The sequence below is a fragment of the Panthera onca genome, chromosome B1 (genome assembly GCF_046562875.1).
Source record: "Panthera onca isolate mPanOnc1 chromosome B1, mPanOnc1 haplotype 2, whole genome shotgun sequence".
NCBI lineage: Eukaryota > Metazoa > Chordata > Mammalia > Carnivora > Felidae > Panthera > Panthera onca.
The window spans coordinates 139,015,168-139,039,471 of record NC_138342.1 but is presented as its reverse complement, the minus strand read 5'-3'; the positions used below and the strand labels follow the sequence as shown (position 1 = coordinate 139,039,471).

General features: G+C 32.9%; 1 protein-coding gene across 2 annotated transcripts in view; it reads left to right on the top strand.

Moving 5' to 3' along the window:
• The first annotated feature begins 796 nt into the window (after positions 1 to 796).
• Positions 797 to 24,304, top strand: part of FSTL5 (follistatin like 5) — a 768,631-nt gene continuing 745,123 nt past the window's right edge. For both annotated transcript variants that reach the window (XM_060653856.3, XM_060653855.3), the window contains exon 1: positions 797 to 1,503. The gene's annotated coding sequence lies outside the window, so the exon portion shown is untranslated. The remainder of the gene's footprint in view (positions 1,504 to 24,304) is intronic.

Sequence of the window (24,304 nt, the reverse complement as noted above, 5' to 3'; positions counted from 1 at the left end):
ATGATCTTTCTAGGAGATTGATTGCTCCAGTTCACTAAAAGTATTTGTTTACAAGTTTAAGCAGTCAGAAATCTGGCATGGCAGCCCTTTCTCTTCCTGTCAAGGCCCTCAGAGCTTCACTGGAACAAGAAACATCACATATAGTGAGAGAATTGCTAAAGGCTATGAAATGCTTCCAGCATACCCCATCTTTCAGAGAACAATTGATATATTAGACATAATAAATATTACATAACCTTCAGTATTTTGGCAGTGGAAGTTGAAGCTGAGAACTTTCACTTTTTTTCATTATTAATTTTTTTTAACCCTGGAATTTCCAACTTCACATAGCTTGACGATGTATTCAAATCATAAGAACGATGAGGGAAGATTCTGTAGATTCTATAAGAAAACATGAATTCTGATATATGCTATGCATCATTCACATAACAAATAAGAAAAGATTCTGTTTACGAATGATGATAAGCATTGCCAGCTTTCACATTTTCTCCCAGTGCTCAGTGCAATTTTTTTCTCCTAAACAAGTTTCTGCTGCAGCGACTCCCTCTAGCAGCTCCCTGAACCGAGGAAAGGGAACAGAACACCAGACACATCCTTTCCAGTAAACAAATGGTAGGGAGCAGGAGGAAAGTTTGCCTAGGAAGATCAAAAGGAGCGGGGACATTATTTGGAGTGGTTGGATGGATTCATTCTATTCCCTAGTCCCTTCTCCACCCGCCTCCCCAGCCTCTCCTCTCAGTGCTCCACTGCCCCCACCCTCCGCCCCTTCTTCCTGCCAGAGCTGTGCCAGCAGCGATCTTTAGAGCGCACAGAAACGGCAGTCCCAGCGAAGGCAAAAGCTCATGCCACGCCAAAAGCGTTTAGTTTCTTCAGGACCGGTGGTGAATGGATTGTGAAGTCCAATGAAGTCCACGTTGGTCATAAGCCTGGATTTTGTCGCCTCGATTGCCTCAACTGACCCTACCAGAAGCCCAGTCAAAGGGGCGGCCCCGCACCTCTCAGGGAGTTGATATGCAAAATAGTTACGTCAGATGATGGGGGCGGGGCACGCCCGGGTTGAGTGGCAGCAGCTTTTGCTGTGGGAGGAGGCGCGAGAATCAGCCTGGTTCAGTGACTGAGACAAACTGGAGGTGAGAGGAGCTGGTGCTGTCCACTGTGCTGTCGGTGCTGAACCTGGGACGCGAGTGGACGGGGTGCTTCAGCACCTCGAGGCAACGCCCTCTTGCACTCTCTGTGCCCTGCGGGACCCGCTTCACCAGCAGGACCATATCAACTTGACAAAGGAGTGTGCTATCGGACGTGGGAGAGAGTCCTCTGTTTGCCACCTGGGCGCCCATTCAAGCGTGACTTTGGAGATTTCTATAGTTTTAGACCAAACTATTTTCCTCTTTTCCCAGCTAAAACAATCTTTTAGTTTTTTTTTTAACTATTATTATTACTGTGATTTATATACCTACACCATTTAAGAATCTTTCTGGGAGACTTTTTGACTCTTAAAATAAGGTAAGATAAAGAATATGTTATAAATTATTACAAAGGGGGGAGGAATGCAGAGTGCCATACAAAAATTTAAAAGCAAGTTATGATTTTTCTAATCTGAAACAGGACTTTTGGCAATGATTGCAACAATTATCTTAATAATTACTATTATTATTTTTATTACAAACACATCTATTGGTGACTAAGCACTGAATTCTACAGGGGAAGTTGAGGGTTTGGGTTTTTTTGCGAAGTTAATGTCATCAGGTTACATTCTGCTTTATAAATATAAATATTTGTAGAGCAACACTTCCAGCATGGCTCAAGAAACAAGAACCATTCAATGCAAGCCCCAAATATGTTAGTAAATTGCAGTAAATAAATCAACCAACAAGTTGTTTAAAGCAAATGCAATCTTGAAGAAATATTTGAGTGAACTAATCTCTGATTAATCAATATTACCTCTGGTATCTACAGCATAGACTGCAAAGTACAGAGCTCTCTTAACATTTTTGGAGGGGAGGTGGTAAGGATAAGAGCATTCATATCCTGCTGGGTTCATTTAGATGTGTTGTTATGCAGTAGATCCAAATAAAACTTGTGAAACTCAGTCTCTGAGAATTCTGCACCCCAAGGTCATGGGTATTTCCAAGTTGGGGGCTGTTTGTCCTGCTATTGAATAGTAAATGTCATCCCCTTCCCACCCCCTCAGGTTAGAGGTGGATGTAAATGGGAAGCTCTGATTTAATAATACAGTATTAGCTTGTATTATAGTCGCTACTGCTGTTGGTAATTGAATGGAACTGGGAAGCGTGGGCTGAGAAAATGTCTCGCTATTTCAGAAATGTTTAACCTCTTGCATGTTTAACAGAGAGCTTTTCTCTACTTAGGAGATTTTCTTTTGAAGCTGTGTTCCTTTTGTCAATTGGTAGTGTGTTTTGAGTGGGTATGAAGAAAGAATTCAGTACAGAAAACCACTGAACAGTACTTCTTATAGTGAACAATATTTAAATGATAGAAGTTAACTCGTGCTCTGTGTATTTGTTATCACTATTCATGACTTTATATGTAAGGCATATTGTTTATCTGATAAGTAGGATTATGATTTTTCATTTATCTCTTTTAGTGACATTAGATTCAGGATAAAGGATGGCTGGAAAAACAGAGAGTGGAGGGTTTACATTCCAGGGAAAGATTGCAACTAGACATCCTATCTTAATAGGAATGTGTAAAATATAAGCTGTTTCAGACTTACTAAGTATCATTCAACTGACCAGGGCTATGTTTTTCAGCAAATAAAGAGTATACTAAGTTAACTTTATATATTTGTATATTTTTAATTACAGTAAACATTTCTTTTCTAGTGGCATTACACTTACCAGTATGAACTTTAGCTTTAAAGTTAATTATTTGAAATAATTTTTCTGCATAGAGATTTTTCATTTTATTTACAGCACACTACTACATCAGAGTGATTGTTGCAAGAAATGAATATTATTGCAAACACTAGAGGTTAAATATAAATCCCCTTAAGTTGTTCTCATGTTTTACCCCAAGAAGATTGTTCTTTATAGGATTCCTGTCAGTCATGTGATCTTACATTAAATATTGATACAAAATTTTTTAAAGACTAAGCAGGTAGAGAAGCAAAGGAGGGAATATATGAAATACTGGGCCATGAAGCTCCCACTAAACAGCCTCCTTTAAATTAATATGAAATAATTTTTTTCTTCTATACATTTTAAAATTTTCTTTTTAAAACTAGTTATATGGGTATACATGCTCAAAGTATGGAATTTCAAACAGAATTATGGCTTCTTTTAATTTCAGTTTCCTTTTCTTTGTCATATGGAAACAACAATATATATTGTAATTTTATAACTTACTTGAAAGGCAATAACAGAAATAAACACTATGTTCACCTAAATGTATTTTAGTATCTCATTGACTTCTTTTTGCATAAAGTTTTCCAAGATGTATGGCTTCCTTTGAGTATAAACAGTTCTTTGAACTACCAGTATCTGAAATTCTTTCAGGTGAAGTCACAGTGAGATGGTTAAATACTAAAATCAAAATATGCTATTGGAAATTGTGAAACTAAGGAGGCAGATTCGATGAGATTGCAAATTTAAAATATTAGATACATTTTTCCTGATTTTTTAAAACCTATTTAGCTTTTATATATTAGTTCTGAAGTAAGGTAAAATTAGGTGACCACGATAAACCCAAACTTAGCATATAGGGTATACTATTTGGATGTAGAATACGTTTCTTACTGTAAACAAATAAAATTGCCAAATTGGAAGATACCTATTAAAGACAGTCAAATGTGGTATCCCTTCATAAATTTTTTGCTTCACAAAGAAAATGACCATATTTTGGAGTTACAACTTGTCAATGTGAAATTCAAAGGAATATTCAATACCACAGTAGATAGCCTCCTAAAAAATGAATTCATTTCATTGCATAAGTACTACAAGTATATACAGAACTTTTTACTTCAAGATGATAAAGTTTACAAAGTGTATAGAAAGATTATTGAAATAATTTAATTATATGTCACATGACATACTCTAGTTGCCTTAATTGCTTCTCAGTTTCTTAAAGCACATTGATCTAGTAAAAAAATTAAAAATGATATTGCTAGGCAGATTTTTTTCTTACAGATAAGATGAAGTAAGTATGCATGTTTGGTTATATTTAAGGCCAAGATGAAACAATTTGGGTTTTCTGTTATCAAGGCTATATATTGCTTTCTTTTTTAAAATCTGTTTACTAACGTGTACAATGGAGAACTAAAGAAAGTAATAATAAACCTGAAATACGCTAAAAAGTTTTAGGAAATTGACTTTTTAAAAGTAACTTTTAAAATTATATTTAAAAGATTATGAAAGTAATAGTTTATTGAGAATTGTCTTTAAATAATGACAATTTTTCATGTTTAATGCTTGTTTATCGATGAGACCAAAACACCTTCAATAATATGTTTCTATTAGTTCTGCTCCAAATCTCCAAATCTACTTCTGGCATTTTATTACTTAATGTATTATAAAGTTCTAAAGATTCTTTGGAACTAATAGGTCAGAAAAAATACTTCCTGTTGTTAACATTATTGCAACAGCCATGTGACCAATTATCTTTTACCAAACAGACTTAATCATCTTCTGCTTCAACACCTCCAGTGTCCTTTGGGCATAGACTAGTTAAGGTGAGCTGTAGGGTCCCTTGTGGAAAATCCTAATTTTCCCATTAAATTGGTCATCACACCATGCATCAGAACAATTGGTCCCTTTGTGCTTTAATCACCCTGGCATTGAGGAAGTTAATATTATTATAGTAAATGAGATAGTGTTTTTGATAAATTCAGAATTTCAATGAGTCTTAGTATGGGTTTTTTAAAGAGAAGGAGTTAAACAATAGTATAAGTGCATGATATAATGAGTATATATGTGTGTACATTGTGTGTGTGTGTGTGTGTGTGTGTGTATACATATATATTTATTGGTAAATTAGGCTCTACCATAAACATGCAATGGGAATGATCTTGAACATGCAAGTTCAAGAAATGTTACTTAATACAAAAATAATTTACATAGCAAGCTGAAATACAATATATACTTTTAGTGGCAAATGTGTTCATTCTGTTATTGTTTTTGCTATTTAGGCTGTTATGCTTTAGCACACACCAGTTTTTTGCCATGAAAATGTCACTCATAAGCTCTCATGCTGATTGGCAAGGGAAGGGACAATTGGAAATGAAAATTCTCCAGGAATAAGAAGCAGAATGGATGTGTACATAGTGAGGAGTTTATATTACCACACTGATTCTGAAAAAAAAATATGAGTGCTGATAAGGATTTGAAAGTTTCTATCTCTAAAAGAGATACATCAGGTTTTCTTCCTATATTTCTGGGCAATAAGCCATGCACTTCTAAGGGATAGAGTTTGGAGATCCCTATACCTAAGATATTTTTATTCTTTGTATATCAATGTTACACGCATAGATGTGTTAAAATGTGGGAAGAAGAGCCACTTAACTCTGAACTTTCTTGCTTTAAAACCAAATAATTAATATTAATTTAATGTGGCTTTTAGTATCACATTATGTAAATCTCCGAAACAAAGTAGTTGCTTAGTGAGTTCATTTGCATGTCAATACAGAGAATATTATTCCAACTCGTAACACTGGTTCATAACACTGCTAGAAGTTCTAAAACACAATGCAAAGGATTTGAAAATACTTTTTTTCATTGAGTTTTATTTAAATATACCATTGTAATTGACAGTTAAGAGAAGCTTACTTTAGTGATATGTTTTTTCTGTGTAAGTAGCACTAAGGTAGCAATTAAAACAAACATACAGTAGCAATTAGAACATACAAGCCTGAACTGTGTTCCCCAACGATGATGATGAAATGGAAATAATTTGCCTTTTGTGATTGGACCACTTCCACAAAACACATTAGGTAGTGTTTTAATGACCACCAAGGCTTTATTTTTTCTAATTTCTAAAACCCTTAAAGATTTTTTACTAACATGATGTGACAAATGGACAAATGCCCCCATGTACTCTGTAGGTATGTGCCCCCTTTTTCAGAGCTACAGTAATTGCTGTGATCCTGACATCAACCAGAGTCTGAACCGCCTCATTTAGGATTGAGGAGGGGGTCCCATTCATCCTTCCAAAGAAAGAGAGAGAGTGATTTGCTTCTAGTAAACGCATCTTCTGTCTCGTGGTAAATTACCTATTGATATTTGAGCAAAAAGTCTTTGAGCCTGGATTTTCTTATACAAGAAGACAGAAAAGGATACCATTCGAAGGGTTAATATGTGTAGACATATATTTTATACATATATATGTACACATGTTTTACTCATGTTAGGCCATTTTATCTCAGTCATTTAACATGTGTATAACTGTGAAAAAAAATTCATGGTACCTTCATTTTAGATAGGAGAAAGCAGAAACTCGGATGAAAGTTGTCCACCTCTCCAGCATGTGCTCACACAACCAGGAATAGGTGGATTAGACAATCAAACCCAGGTCACTCCTTTTGCAGCTATGCTGTGCACTTCCAGCCCCTCTGTTTAGGACAAATATTCAACTGGGTGTGTCTTATTTAAAACTACACATTTTCCGTGAGACTTTTACTAAATGTGAATGCCTACTTTGCCCTCTTTCTCCAAGTCTTCCCTTAATTATTAAATTATATTTAAATGATTTTGTGGTATTTATTCTTTAGTATACACATTTTAGAATGCACAATACCAAAAGCTTTAAGAAGCTTTTCCTCTGTATTTAATGTTAGAAAGATGTTACATTATTCTATCTCATAGAGCATTAATAAGAGTAAGGGCAGGCAATAAGTAGAATAAGAAACAGTAGAATAGAGTAATTAATGTTTCCTAATACTGCTTGTTTTTTTCCCTCTAAAAAGTCCTACTGAATATCAAATACAAATACATCTTGAACTTTAGCCACTTCCTGAAATTACCACTTGTGCTATCAACTGACAGTCATGTTTAAAACTTCAAACTAGTTAGCTACTAATATTTCAAATGGTCTGTGAGATGAAATAAAGTAATCAAAATAAAATTAGTTTTGAAACACAATACAAAAATAGGTAGTCTAAAATGGGCTCTTGAACACTTAGGAAACATTAAATACTTCATTCATTGTTTATTTATTCTATTTGAGGTACAAAGGGAAATGTTGACCTCTAGTTGATGCTCTGTGTTTTCATATAGCATTAAGCTCACTGAGTAGGAGAAAAGGTGAGTACTGGTGGCAGTAATTATAACACAGTTCCTAGGGGAGCCACAGAGTTGCATCAGATTCCCTAGTGAATCCTCATTATCCAAGTTTTGGGTTGTCCTTATTAAATGGATCCCAAAGGAGGTAGAAAAGTTTGATTTATAGAAAAGTTAACTTAAAAGTGTAAGATTATAGGGCTTTCATTAAATATTTTAGTGTAAGATTATAGGGCTTTCGTTAAATATTTTACATATTCATTAGAAATATCCAGTGTTTACCTTTTGGAATGAAGACTGGTATAAAAGTTGTTAATCCTTGAAATTTCAGCACCATTTTGTATACTATTCATTTGACTCACTGTTCCTCATTCTCTGTGGAGCCCTGCAGGAAGTCCATTCACTCCAACAGCTACAATTATTCTCTCTTCACAGAGATCTTCCAAATATATAGCTCTGGCCCAGATTTGAACTCCATTAATGTATTTACAAAAGTCTGCTGGACATTTTAACTTTGATTTCATGGTGACAGCATAAATTCCATGAACTCATCATCTCATCCCTCACATGGTCCCCCATCTTAATTTTTTTGCCTGTCAGTTAATGACATTTTTTCTATTCACCGAGGTCTGAAAAATTAACAGATGTCTTAAACTTACATCATTCTTACTATACTATATGCAGTGACTCCCCAAGTTTTGATATTCCTCCCTTTGTAACATAGCCTTTATCTAATTCTCTGTTTTCTATTCCCTCATCGTATCACTTTTACCTTGACCTAGAGTATCCCATCTCAATCAGAATTATTTTGACACTCTCTACATTGATCTCCCTGATTCTTGTTTCTTCCCTGCAGTAATAATAATTAGTGATGTTATTAGCAAGTACATTTTTTGGTAATTCATAGTATGCCATACAATATGTTAATTTCTATAAGCAGTATTATATTTTATATGCACAATGCTATTCATAGAGATAGATAGTAGATAGTGAAAGACCAAAGCTTAAAGAGTTATGCTGCCCACAGAGCTGGGACTCAAACCAAACTGTGTCTGAAACCAGCTGCATGATCATCCTCATTATGCTCTCCTGATACACACTTCATACCTCTTCTAGATTCCTCTCAGTTAAAGTAAGCTTTTAAATGTCACTGTGTTCTTCAGAAATCATCAGTGGATCTGTAATTTTTACTTTTTCAAGTTGCAATTCTCTACTTGATGTTAAGATCCTTCTTACTGTTTCTGTAGCTTCAAGCAATCAATCTGATTTTCAGTTTTCTCGTATGTGCAATGCACATATGTAAAAGAGAGATTGATCAAAATATAAAGTATGATCCTTCCCTCTACAGAAAACCAATACCCTGTCTGGACTGTTGCCTTTTCAAGAATCTCCACCTACATCTCACTCCTCTAATTCCAGCCAAGTTTTTCACAGTATAAGAGCATATTGTGCTCATATGTGCTTTTCTGAGTCTTTAGTTTTTGTTGCAAGTAATGTCATGTTAGTGTCACCCTGGATATTACCAAGATGTCTATTTTTCTTTACATGCATGTATTTGTTTTCTATTGTTGCATAAAAATTACCATAACCTCAGTGGTTTAAACATTTATTATCTCACAGTTTCCATAAGTCACAAGTCTCGGTACAGACTATCTGGGTCCTCTGTTCAGGATCTCACATCAAGGTTTCAGCCAGGGTTGGGCTCTTATTTGAGGCCCAGGTTTGTTGTTCTCCAAGATCACTGGCTGTTGAGAGTCTTTTTCTTTTTCTTTTCTTTTTTTTTCTCTTTCTTTTCTTTTTCTTCTCTTTTCTTTTCTTCCTCTTTTCTTCTTTTGTCTTCTCTTTTCTTTTCTCTTCAACTTAAAACTAATGGAAGTTTGTTTCTTTAAGGCCAGATAAGAATTTCACTAATTCCTTCAGTTTCTGACCTATAGATCTACTTTTATTTTTTTAATTTTAAAATTTTTTAATGTTTATTTATATTTTGAGAGAGAGAGAGAGAGAGAGAGAGAGTTGGGGGAGGGCAGAGAGAGAGAGAGGGAGGCACAGAATCTGAAGCAGACTCCAGGCTCTGAACTGTCAGCACAGAGCTGGATGCAGGGCTCAAACTCAGGAGCTTTGAGATCACCATCTGAGCCAAAGTCAGAGGCTCAACTGATTGAGTCACCAGGTGCCCCTAAGATCCACTTTTAAAGTGGCCCACCTCATTAGGTCAGGTCCAGCTAGAATAATCTCTTTTGATATACATAAAGTCAACTGACTTGGAACCTTAATTACATCTTAAAATCTCTCCTTTCCATATAACATAATGTAACCATAAGAACAATATATTACCTTTGTCATATTCTATTGGTCAAAAGCAATTTAAAGGTTATGTCTACCCACAATGTAAAGCGATTATACTAGAGTGTGGGTCATTGGGATTCATGTAAGATACTACCTACCATACCTGACTCAAGTTCTACTTGAACCTTAGAATATTTCTCCATTGATGTTGTGCCACTAATCCCCAGCATTTATGACCTGAGCTATGCAGTGAACAGTCTGGTGTGGCCTTTGGATTTTTTAAATGTGTCTTAGGTTGTTCTTTCTAATTAATCTTTAACACTTTTTAAAGGAAAACCCTAGGAATTCCTTGCATGTGTGCAAAACATTGTAGTTTAAAATCACTTCATATACATATTATTATATAATCCTCATTGAAGTTGATTCTTTTTTATATTTACTTCCATTATGTAGCATCATGCATATTTAATGAATTGGTTTTGGTACAATGATTTTGTACATGTATGCTCATGGATTGGTTCATGTTTTTAGATTTTAGATTTTGTTTATCTTTTATTTATTTATTTATTTATGTAGTCTTTGGTCTTTGACAAGTTGAAACCACACAAAGGGTTTACTGTTATTATCTTATTTTATGCAACATAGGATCTTTCCATAAAAATCGGGGACTTATATTTAATATTATGCTCTACAAATGATATATAAATTACATAGAAAGTGAAAATGATATTTATATTTGTCTTTTAGAAGAGTACAAAATTTATTTCTATACACTTTTAAAGAAAAACTTTACATTTTTAAAGAATGTCATCTTCAAAATAAACATAAAAAAAATTAGAGGACACCTGGGTGGGTCAGTCAGCTTAAGCGTCCGACTTTGGCTCAGGTCATGATCTCATGGTTTGTGGGTTTGAGCCCTGCATCGAGCTCTGTGCTTACAGCTCAGAGCCTGGAGCCTGCTTTGGATCCTGTGTCTCCCTCTCTCTGCCCCTCCCAGGCTCACTCTCTCTGTCTCTCTTTTAAAAATAAACATTAAAAAAATTTAAAAGAATGTCATTTTCAAAAGAATATCACATTTATGATACTAATAATTTTGTTCTTGTCTAAAGATTGGTAAATATTTAGACAATTACTTTATTAACATTTACTATACAAAATATTATTGCACTTATATCTTTTTATAGTTTACATACAATTAAGATAATTTTAGCTTGACAAAAGCTAAAAAGGGGCGCCTGGGTGGCTCAGTCCATTAAGCATACGACTTCAGATCAGGTCACAATCTCGCAGTTCCGTGAGTTCGAGCCCTGTGTCAGACTCTGTGCTAACAGCTCAGAGCCTGGAGCCTGCTTTGGATTCTGTGTCTCCCTCTCTCTCTGCCCCTCCCCCACTCAGCTCTGTCTGTCTGTCTCTTTCTCAAAAATAAACGTTAAAATTTATTTTTCAAGCTAAAAGATTAATTTGTATATAAATTCAATTTTTAATTTTAATAAACAATAATTTTCTTAAAAACATTAAGACCATATTTATTATAAAATAATTATTTCAATAAATATTGATAAATGGCTACTGTGTTTCGGGTGCCCTTTTGGTTGCTGGGGGTTGAGTGAGAATGCTAGAAACAAAATTGCCTCTCTAGTCTTTCTGCAGAAAGAGAGACAATCAGCAAACTAAAGTAGACAGAGGATCATGTCTATTATTGATAAGTGCCATGATCAAAAGTAAACTAGGTAAGGATTACTGAGGATTAAGAGTGGTATCTAAGGTAGGAGTTACCTTGGGGTGCCAACTCTGACATTCTCTGTTCCCCATTCTGTAGTTTCTGATGTTGACATTACTTATGGGTATTGTGAATAATGCTACAATGAATGTGGGAGCACAAATATCTCTTTGAGATCCTGCTTTTAGTTCTTTTAGATAAATAGCTAGAAAGAGTTGGATCAGTTCATCACATGGTAATTTTATTTTTTACTTTTTATTTTTAAGGACTATCCATACTGTTTTCCATAGTGGCTATACCATTTTACTTTTCTTCCAACAGTGTACAGGGTTTTTGTTTGTTTCTTTGTGTTTGATAATAGACATCCTAACAGATGTGAGGTGATATCTCATTATGGTTTTGATCTACATTTCCCTGATGATTAGTTATGTTGAACAACTTTTTATGTACTTGTTGGCCATCTGTATGTGTTTTTTTTAAATAATATCTCTTTCATTTCTGAATGTCCAATTATTGACAAAATCCAAAATGCTCCCATCATGAAAAAAAAAAAAAGATTCTTTTTATTTGTGGTGGTCTTGTTAATAAAGATTAACATCCTTCTTTGCTTGGCACTCCAATATATGTGAAATATGTTATTTAACTTTTCTTTCCACTGTTAAATACACCATACAGAGCATATATTGCAACTAAATTCTGGGATTTAAAGCGAATTTCTGAAAACTCATTTGTACTCTTGGTGCATTATACACTTTATTTGTTCAAAACTTCACATCCTTTCATAGAAAACTTAAGTGCTCTAAAATCTATGTTCCTTTGAGGCAGTGATCCACTGAGCTGGTATTTATGTCAAGTAGTCATTAACTTAAACACTATGGCATTATAGAGAAAGGGAAATGCTTAGTATGCCTTTTGGGTTTGTGCACATGCTTGAGAAACCACAGTGTTCATTAAAAAGTGTGACATCATGGGACCGTGTAAGGAAAGAGCAAAATAAAATAAATGAGATATAAATACACCCAGAACTTTATGAAATAAATGCAACAATTACATGCACAACATCTCAATCCTTTGGCAGAGTCTCAAAAGTTAGTGAATTTACAAAAAAAAAAAAATGGTTGAAAGAACTTGCACAAATTGTGGCAGTGTTTTCCCTAAATTACTTCCTTTGGTGAGATTCCTCATGAAGTCATAATTAAGTGAGCTAAAAAATGTAAAAATGAAGTGAAAAAAGTTCTAGAAATGCTTTGTATTTTACGTCTACATATTTACAATTAAATGACAGCAAAGATTTCAAGTATATGCCCTCCATGACTGTTTCTTTTAGCAAGTGTCCTGTTTCTCATTTCCTGAGGGCTGAGTATGGGGAAAGTCTTTCACTGAGTTTGTTTTCCTGTCTGTGCACAAATAGTACGATTTAATTGATAATGTCTGGAGTAGAAGTCTGTGTCCAGCTGTGAAAACTGCTCTTGATGCTAGCACTCGACTGGACAGCTTGATAATTATATATGTTTTGTTAAACATCTCGGTCAGGTTAACAACTGTCTAAAAATCAGTAGAGGGAGCTCAAGAAGGCCTTAAGGATATTTTGATACTAGCTTTCTAATGTCACTATGCTTTCCCTCAATACTTTTTTTCTTTTTTTTTCATATATAGGAAATAAAAGTATCCTTAAGTGCAAAATAACCTTTTGAATTTGTGAAGCTTATGGCTATTTAAGCACTTGAAGAGGCTTCCCCATTTCCCCCTAATTTTTTGTCCTATTTGTAACAGAAGGTAAACAGATTTGACTTATAAATTGTTGGAATGCTATGAAGATCCAGCTCTGTGATACTGGGGCTTTATTGTTCCAGTTTTTAGATCTCTGTACAGGGTTTTTGATTCAGAAAAAGAACATGAAAACTAGACACCTAGTATTCAGAGACTTCTATAAAGCATTAGTTGGCTTAAATTAAACCTGTGATAATCTTAAAACTAAGTCTGGCCCTATCCTAAAATGTTTCTGGTTAGCTTAAATACACTGGACTTAAACATAGGTCTGTATTCTATGCAGGACTTGTGGCAGTATCCTTCTAGAAATTTCAAAAACTGGCACAAAGATAAAGGACATCCATCTGCAGAAACTCTTAAACAGACCTGATATTTTCATTTAACAACTTCATACCAAGAGCCAGGTCCCATATTTATATATATCATAAATTTGAAAGCAACAACTCAGGCTATTTTTGATTGGGACTTTGCTCCAGGATTTTCCAAAGTTTTGCTGAAAATATAAAGCTTGCTAATTTAAAACACTTTTTCAAATTAAAATTTTAATTATTGTCTATGCATCAGAGAGTGTTATATCCCAAGGGTTCAATTGAAAACTTACCATGTTGTAAGAATGAGCTATTACATAACAGCATTTTAGAAAAAGAATGAAAATTTTATTATTAATAACTTCTAACATAGTTTCATTATTATTTAGTCCTTATTTAATGCTAAATTAATAGATTCTTTTCTTGCATAATGACGATTTTTGGAATTCATTGCCATTTTCCATAGGACACTTAAATTTAATAGCAGCATATGTGATTATTGAAATCATAATAAATTTGCATTTTAGTAAAATTTATATTTTATTTTCTATTGCTTGGCATGCAGTTTTTATATGAATGCTGAGTGATCTACAAACTTTTAAAATGTTTGAAATCCATTCAAAGCTTTTATTGTTATTTTAAAATTTTCCCAGAAGTTGAATTATTTGGTAAAATCACCTGATCATACTTAAGTTTAGAAATGGCTATTGCTGTTTTATTTTCTATAATTATTACTATAGATTTAGGCTAGTAATATTTGAGATATTTGGTCATAGTGTTGCATGTTACAATTTTGTTAATTGAACAGTGAAAATTACACTTTCTAGATTTCTGCTTATATTTGCTTAGTGAATGTGATATTTTAATGTTTCCTAAAGTAATTCTTCTGTTATAAATTTTCTCTGTATGTCTTTTGGCCATTAATCTAAGAGAACTTTAACTTGATTTTACAAAATCAATGAAAATTGGATTCTATTAAATAAATTATTATTATTATTACTATTACTATTATTATTATTATATTATTATTTATTCACCAATTATTGGGCCTCAAGCCTGATTCTAGACAACACTTAAATTATTTCAATACAACTTTAGAAGAGGTTTTTTTTTTTTATTCTATTTTTGAGAAAGAGAGAGACAGACCACGAGTGGAAGAGGGGCAGAGAGAGAGGGAGACACAGAATCTGAAGCAAGCTCCAGGTTCTGAGCTGTCAGCACAGAGCCAATGCAGGGCTCAAACCCACAAACTGTGAGATCATGTCCCTAGCTGAAGTTGGATGCTTAACCCACTGAGCCACCCAGGTGCCCCCAGAAGAGCTTTTAAGGTAGAACCAAGGTTGAACCAGGGCTTCTGGGGAGGTTAAAGGCCACAGTATCACAGACATGGACCTCCCAGGCTCAAAGGCAATGCTGTATGACTATATATTAAGAATTCTATAATATTGATTTCATAATTTCCATGCAAGCTGGGTTTTTCAATGTCTAAAGTCTTCAGTAAAAATACCTTAGGCCCAACAGGCTTTTTTAGAAAACACTTGGGTTTCTCAAGTACATAAGATTTCTTCAAAGTAACTTCTCTCTTAAATATCTGTGACTCTAAACAAAGATACATTATCCAAATGCAATCCTGATTATTCATTATTTTTTAATTAAGAAATTCTCCAGTTTTGCAAAAGCAAAAGCACCATGAATTAAAGCTTTCTGTAATTTAAAGAGAAAATAAAACTAAATTTATTAATGTAATTTTATCTGTGTTTTTCATTCAAGCCTTATCACTAAATGATGGCATATGAGAACTTCTATTTCTGGTATACTTCAAGTATTTTATCTTATAAACGTGTCAGAGTAGACATTATATTGAAGTTGACTTACAAATTAAGTAAAAATGTAATCTGGCATTTTTATAGGAACAGTATTTTTAAAAAATATTATTCTAATAAAAGTTAAATATAGTATGTCTATACAAATGCATATAAAAGTGTATAGAAAAATGAACTGAATCTACATTGAATTTTTCATTGGGTGGGATCTTTATTATCATCTGATTTAATAATGGGAAAACAAAGATTAAACCATTTCATTTTAATTGGGATTAAACTCAACTGTGTATGGGTTTCATTCCAGTCAGTGCACACTTCCAGATTTTTGCGTATAATTCTGAACTAGACACTTTCAGGCATTTCATTTTGGGGGATGGTGTTATTGCAATAACTTTTGAATGCTAGAACTCTATTGATGAGTCTCATACCTGTAATCGTACAGCAAATGGTACAAACAAAAGGTTTTGACTTTGAATTTGCAGTATTATTCCTGACACAAGCTTTGGTAGAGTGATGTTGAACATTTTTAATGTATATATGCCTTTCAGGCTGGGTAGTACATATGTTACTTCATAAGAGTTTACCCTTTGTAATCATTATAACACTTAGAATTAATGTCAAATTATATAAATTGTATTCATTGGTATAGTGTTGACAGTCATTCCTTTGGAAATGCAAGTTGATAATGCCTGACTTAGAAAGCCAAACTGTGGTACTAAATCACATGGACTTCAAGAAATTTCATACCATTTTTTGGCTACATTGTGGAATACTTTTACATGTTTAAGATAAAAATGATTATCTCTGTGGAGGGTGAACTATATATATGATGATTTATTATTGACAGTGAATCCTCTAACTTTAATTATGTTTACCTTGAAATAAGTAGTATCCTATTTTTATATTGTGTTTGTGTGTGTGTGTATATATATATATATATATATATATACACACACACGCATATATATGTATATATATATATATATGTATATTTATATGTATATCCTCTAAAACTCTCAAGTCAGTTGGAATTTTTATACTTACTAATATGTAGATAAGTACGTTTTCAATGGTGTATTATATTGATACATTAAATTGAAGATCCACTAGAATCACGCATATACTGAATATAATGGTTGAAAATCTCCAAATTCAAGACATAATATAAAAGGAATTTAACTATAACACTAAAAAAATATCAAGAGTGCCTTTGATCTCACTTTACTTTTAATTGTGTCTGAGGATTTCTTAATGATAAACTACTTGTGGTTATCAGAGGGAAGAATTGGTTAACTAGTATGGAATAGTCTTTCACAAGCTCATCCAATATGATAAAGTTCTGCTGGCCTCAACTTTTAAGTATTTATTTATAAGTTCTAGATATTAAATTTAGTTAAATATTGATCAGTAATCTGCCGTTTTATAGGTATGTCAGATTGTGAATTAACTGATGAGGATGGGTCAATGGTACACATACAAATGCCTGTCATTTACCAAAGTGGTCTATATAGTTAAAACATTAATTTTGTAAACACAAATGAATAAGAAGTGGATATACTAAAGAAACAATACAAACAATAAAAAAAAATGCTTCCAGAAAACCCCTTCAGAGAAAGGATAGTGAACTGATATCTAGTAGAATTTTAACTTAAATGGTGCACAAAAAATGTGAATCCAATTGGGATTTATCACTCTATTTTGTATTTTCTCACAACAGTGGAGTGAATTTATCATTCTGTACTACAAAGAAATCTTGCAGCATTTATTATAGGACATACTTGGAAAATAAATAAGTATCAAAACACTACCATAGATTTAAAATCCAATTTTTGCCTGTTGTGAAAACAGCTTCTTGTGAAGTGCTTCTTGATGTTGGACTTGGTTGGCATTATTTGAAAAGGAACATTACAATATTATGTAGGGGGAGAGACTAAAAAGATAAGTTTAGAAACTATGGCTCAGTTGGTTAAGTGTTGGACTCATGATTACATTCAGCTCAGGTCATGATCTCATGGTTCGTGGGATCGAGTCCCGTGTTGTCATAAGTGCAGAGCCTGCTTGGGATTCTCTCTCTCCCTTTCTCTCTTTCCTTCTCCTGCTTGAACTTTCTATCTCTAAAAATAAATATGAACGAATTTAAAACTACTTAAAAAAAAGAAGCTAACTCCCAGATGACAATATTTACAAAATTATGAAAAATGAAACTTAGACTTAAGTGAGGTCACAGTGAAGAAGGGTCTACAGAAACATAATTACTAACTGTCATGTGACATCCTCAATGAGATCTTGGGAAAGAAAAAGGACATTAGGTAAAACTAAGGAACTGAGAATAAAGTATGGACTTTATTAACCTTAGTTAATAATAATGTATCTGTATTGGTTTATTAATTGTGGCAAATGTATCATACAAACATATTTACAATAGAGGACACCAGGTGTTGGTTGGGTATATGGTTACTATATGGCATGGTATATGAACTATCTTTGCAATTTTTCTGTAAACCTAAAACTTATAAAAGGGGCTATCCATTAAAATAATGTGAAAAGAAGGCCATTTTAGCTATAGATATAGTGATTTATTTTATGGGTAGTTTATAATTTTATGTGTATAGAAAACTACAGATTTGAACATATTTTTAACTCCACTTCATAAAGAGCATAGAAATTATGACACAAGGTTATTATTAGGGAATTTATTCTAGGAAGGAAATTTTGTATTTGATTCTTCCAATAGAATAGAATCCCCCCAAAACTTTACAGTTACTTCAATTAAAGAGGGACTATTCTTTCTTTCTTTGTTTCTTTGTTTCTTTTTAATTTTTTTAATGCTTATTTATTTTTGAGAGAGAGACAGAGTGCAAGTGGGGGAGAGGCAGGGAGAGAGGGGGACACAGAATCCGAAGCAGGCTGCAGGCTCTGAGTTGTCAGCACAGAGCCTGACGTGGGGCTCAAACTCATGAACCATGAGAACATGACCTGAGCTGGAAGTCAGATGCTTAGCTGACTGGGCCACCCAGGTGCCCCAAGAGGGACTATTCTTTAGATAAACTGATGATATACCACTATCATGCTATAAGAATAAGGAATTATTATAATTAGATGTATTTCAGTAATAAAAAATAAAAATCTTAATTACTATAGTACGGTTGTGAATTATTTTTAGTTTATCTTTCTAAGTTAAAATATTGCATAAATTACTATTTCAATATATGCTCACAGAAATTTAGCATAAAAATATTCTACTTAAAATATCACTGTTTCAGAAAATTTAGAAAATTCAATATAGTCTCACCACCATCCTTTAAGAATCATAATATACATTAGGATAGTATAAACTTTACCACGTAAAAGGTCCTAAAGGGCACCTGGCTGGCTCAGGCTGGCTCTACCGAGCATGCAACTCTTGATCTTGGGGTTGTAAGTTCAAGTTCCACTTTGAGGGTAGAATTTATTTGAAAAAAAAAAAAGTCCTGAAGTATGGTAGGAATTATTATTTCTCACCAACATTTTACTCTCCTTACTATTGAGCATATAGAGAGATTACACAGTTGCCTCCTCCTGAAAGTATTAGATATGGTCATGTGACTTGTTTAGCCAGTGAGAAGGGAGTAGACATAACAGAGACACCCTATATACCAGTATTTAAGAGCTGGTGCCTGATTATGTTTTCTTCCCTTGCAATGGCATATCCTGATGCCCATGTTAAGATGAGAGTGTCATAAGATGGGCACTCTTCGTCAGTTTATGTGTTTTTTAGTAATTCCACAAAAAGACTTTTTTCTTGCCAACTATCAATGGATACATGCCAGAGGCAAAAATTCACTTTGAAAAACAAATAGGTTTCTGGAATTTAAAATTTTTTGTTGTGTAATGTAGGCAATCTAGACTATAAATACTATACAAAAATCTCTATAAACTTGCATTTTTTATAGATAATTTAAAAATAAAGTTTTATTTCTGTCATACTTACTGGTAATATTCTAAGCATTTTGGCCTAAATGTTTCCAAATATGTATTTTGATTTCACTCCTAAAACCAGTTGAGAAGCTGAGATAATTACAATATTTCTCCTTCATTATTTGTTAAAAAATAAATTCCAACATTTTATGTGTATAACTATTTTTTAAAATGTTTGTTTATTTATTTTGAGATAGAGAGAGAAAGAGAGGCAGAGACAGAGAGAGAGAGAATCCCAAGCAGGCCCTATGACGTCAGCACAGAACCTGACATGGGGCTAGAACTCACAAACCATGAGATCATAACCTGAGCCAAAAATGAAGAGTCAGATATTTAACCGACTGAGCCACCCAGGTGCCCCTTTGAGTCTTCTATTTTTATATGAAAATGTGCATGTTTGTATGTATCTGCACTTGTGTCTTTGTGTGTGTGAGAGTGTGTGTGTACTGGTAGTAGATGTGTATCTAATCAAAATGCTACGGTATTATATAAAAATTTGGTTTTTAAAATTTTTTGAGGATTCTCACTTCTTAATTTACAAATGATAACAATAATTCTGTGTGGATACCTGCTATTTAGAATTAATTTCACATTCTAAAGTATATACTTTTACAGTCATTTTTATAAAAATTCAAAAACAAAAAATAAATTTATAAAAATAACAATTTAACAAACAAGATTACAATAATATGTGTACAGTTTAGCAGATTTTACCTTGTTCTTTTTGATTTTCTGTATTTGCTCCTTGATGAAATATGCATATGCTTTTTTCCTACTGATCATTATATTTGTCTAATCAAATTTTCAAAATAATCAGAATGTTCTTGATGTTTATAACGTCATCATGATGAAGCACAACTTTGAATTTGGTGCCATTTCCAGAGCTGACGAAGTTATTTAAAAAATTAAGTTGAGTTTGATTCCATACTAATCACACACTCTGAGTGATTGTATGCAACATAGTATACTGTGACATGTTTGATCGTAATGAATGGAATACAGCTCAAATAGTAACGTAGAAATAAATTTCCATTTGGAATAGCCTTGTGGGAGAAAAGTTCAAATTAAATCCTCTTAGTGCATTAAAATGCAAATATAGGAAGGCAATCCAATTGAGTTACATCGATAATAGAACATATAACACAAATGGAAATTCCTCCCAAATAATTAAGTTATAGCTATATAAATCACTGATGTGTGCATTTGAATTTTGTTCCTTTCGTGCATGCTTGAAAGTTCATTAACTTTGGATCACATTAGAATACGTTTTGTTTATCTCCTGCAGACCAGTCACTAGGCAAGCCCTTTCCCCTACTGAGGACAATGAAGGCCCTTCACAGCATTTCATTGCATTCAAAATATGATAACTAAAGCTTTGAACTCTATTAGCAGGTTCTGTTTTAGACATAATTATGGAACCTCCAAAATTGGGTCACCACCCTGGTAGTTTCAATGTCTTGAATTTTCTCAGTAAATAATTTTTAGTCTAAAATATGCAAATATTGTGAGAACAGTAATTTTCATATACCAATCGTATAATCTTGAGAGAAAACAAAACGCTTTAGAGAAAATTCTGTTTAGAAACTGTGTAAGAGCAAATCTCCCCGTGTGTGTGTGTGTGTGTGTGTGTGTGTGTGTGTGTGTGTGTGTATTAGAAGTATTAGATTTGTAATTCTAAGTCTTACTGTTGTAAAATGTGTGGTGAGTTAAAACTTCAAGTACAAAAAAAATATGCAACTTATAACCATGAAAACCAAGGGGCACTTGCGGTAAAAAGAAAAATGGAAAGAAAATAATATGCTTTAGGCATTTAAATTAGTAATGATGCCATTTATATGAATTAAGAAGGAATGTTCATGGTGATTTGACCACCAAACATATATAATACTGTATGTGGTACAAATTCTGATCTTGAAAAATAATCATCTCTCAGATTTAAATTAAGTAAGGAGCACAAGTTGCTAATGTTGTGAATCCAAAATTAAAATTTTAAAGTAAAATAAAATTGAATTAAATCAAACATGTACAAATGCCTTACTACTAATCAAGCTACAGTCAGTAAGTTTTAAAAGTGATTTTTTGGATCATTGCAATTTCATATCTTATTCTAGAAACAAAATGACCCAATTAAATATAAATTGCAGATGGTTACTTGTGGAAAGTGTAGATGTTATTTGAGTTAATATTTATAATGTTGTATATCATTGGATATGAAGTTTTTAACAGAACATAGCCTATTTTAAGAAATTGCTAAACAACTATAGACATTGCATTTGAGATTTTAACTGATGATAACAATCAGAGAAATAGCTCAAGGATGAAGTAGTTGATTGTCTCATTAAAAATCAGAATACTAATAGTTGTCATCATTTGAGAGCCTAATGTGTGTCAAAGTAAATTCTTAGGTATTATGCATACATTATCTTATTTAATTCATACCACAAGCTGAAGTAGAGAGAGGTTTAAATAATTTGACCAAAGATACATTATTAATAATTGACAAAGTCAAAATAAAGTTCATGCATATGAATGATAATGCTTGTTCTTTCATCTTCTTTAAAAAAAATCTTTGGAACATATCAATTACTGTATCACATCTTCTCTTAGCTACTCAAGGACATTGCTCTAAGGATTCTCTTTACTCTTTCAATCTCATCAATTAGTTCTGCTTTTACTGGATTATTTTTATCAGCATAAAAGAATAATGTAGTTTTTCCCATTTTTAAAAAATCAACAAACAAACCCTTTTGACTATGATTACCCTTCATTCATTTTCTCTCTTTTGTTTTATGACAAAATTCTTTGTAAATCTCTACCACTATATCAAATTTCTCTCTTCAGTTATGTCCTCTCTTGAATCTACTTTACCTGATAAATCTAAATAGATTTATCTCTGAAATCTATTCCGATCAAGGTCAGCATATTCTGCATGTTACTAAATATGTTGCTGTTTTTAGTCTTCTGCATGCTTGAACTATTAGATGATTTGTTATAGTCTATTGCTTCATTATTCAAACTTTTTCTTCACTTGCCAATATCTACACCCAGTCCTTTTTCAGGGATTTTTAGACATCTTGTCTCTTTTTATTTCCATATGCAATTTAAAATCAACTTATCAAGTTCTATAAAGAACCCTATTTGAATTTTCATTGGAATTGCACTCGTCCTACAGCTCAGTTTGAGGAATATTGGTATATTAATGACAGAGTTCTCCTCTACAAAATATAGTCAATGTTGCCATTTATTTAATATTGTTTAAAGTTTTCAGTAAAATATTTAAATTTATTCTATAAGGAACTTTTTGTATTTTTATTGGTACTCTAAATTTTAATTAAAAAAAATACATTTTCTAACAATGTTGTGGCCTAAAGAATTGCAATTTCATGTTGCATGTCGTCTTTTTCTTTTGGTTCAGCAATACTTATTTATTCTAACAACAAAAATGCATTTGGCAATTTCTATTTAGACAGCCATATAATTAAAAATAGAGTTTTGCCTTAACTTTCTGATTATAGGTTTTATTTTACTTTTACTTTTTTTTTTACTTTTTTTTAATGTTTATTTATTTTTGCCAGAGAGAGAGACAGAGCATGAGCTGGGGAGGGGCAGAGAGAGAGGGAGACACAGAATCTGAAGCAGGCTCCAAGCTCCAGGCTCTGAGCTGTCAGCACAGAGCCCGATGCAGGGGTCGGGCTCACAAACCGCGAGATCATGACCTGAACAGAAGTTGGAGGCTCAACCAACTGAGCCACCCAGGAGCCCCTTACTTTTACTTTTTAACTGCATTGACTAGACCACCAGTACAATCCTAACATAATAGATAATAGCAAGCATCTTTTTGCTTCTGATCCTAAAAGGATTATTTCAGTAAGTATGGTATTCTTAATATTTTTTAAAAATTAGATGTCCTTTTTTAGGGTAAGTAGTTTCCATTTATTCTTAGTTTGCTAAGAGTTTTTTTTTTTTTACTCATGCATTATCTTAAATTTAATCAAGAGAATTATATCTGTGTATATTAAGATGAGCTTCAGTATTAGTATCAGTGGCCTTTAATCTGTAAATGTGCTGTTATAATACATACTAATCAAATTAATTAATTCAGTTAATTACTTAATTGAAGTTTCTGTAATTTTGAAGTGTTCTTTCCTTCACACCATGATTTATCAAAAAACTGCTTCAAATTTAGATTAGAGCTAGATTATTGAACTGCATATATTACTTAGTAGATTTAAGAGAGAGAAGGTTTATGTTACATTTATTTATATTTATATCTGCTATGTGTATGTGTGTAGAACTGACCCTTGAACAACATGAGTTTGAGCTTCCTGAGGTCCACTTATATGTGGATGTTTTTAAATGCATGTTAAAATTTGGGGACACATTTTAAAATTATTCATTATGTAGAAAATGTCCACCAGCTTTTATTTATTTTTTGATGAGAGAATTATGATGATAGCTCTTGACTTATGGCCAACAGAGAAAAATAGCTGAGAAAAAAATTAATTTACATTTTAAACAAGTTTTCTTTATTGTTTGGTATACTGCATTTTTTAAGATCTTGTTTTACTTATTACCCACTATATGCAACTGGGTTGCATACATTTATTTATAGCAGTCTATTTCAAAGTTTAATCACAAGTCTATTTATCCCTTAATATATTCTTCTTTTTAAAAAGTAAGAATTGTTAAGTATCTTTAAGAAACCCTGCATACTACGGCTTCTTCTTGGAGTTTCCAATACACATTAGCATAGTGAACTGAGAAATTTTTTTATAAAATTATTTTTTATCCTAGCTTCCCTAAATTTTATTTGACCATTTCAGTCTGTTTCCTTACTATATAAACTCAGCTAATATATCCCTTGTGTTCTGCAGAATGCATTTTAGAATACGTAATTTTAGGTAAGAAATATATAATTTTTCACTAATACTGTAAATCGGATTACTTCCTTTTGGTATATAAACGTCTATATTCACAGACTGGATTTCCTGATGTAGAGTTATCGCTTTTTGTAACTTGTTTGGCTAATTAATACAGTCTACTACTATAGGGTTTTTTTATTTATTTATTATATTTTTGGTTATACTCTAACCAAGTACCCCTCTCAATCCTAAGCCATTTCACATGAATTTTTATATCCACAACTTCCCCAACTCTAGAGACGTAAAACCTAAATTTGACAGACTCTTAGTAAATAATTTGGTTTACTGC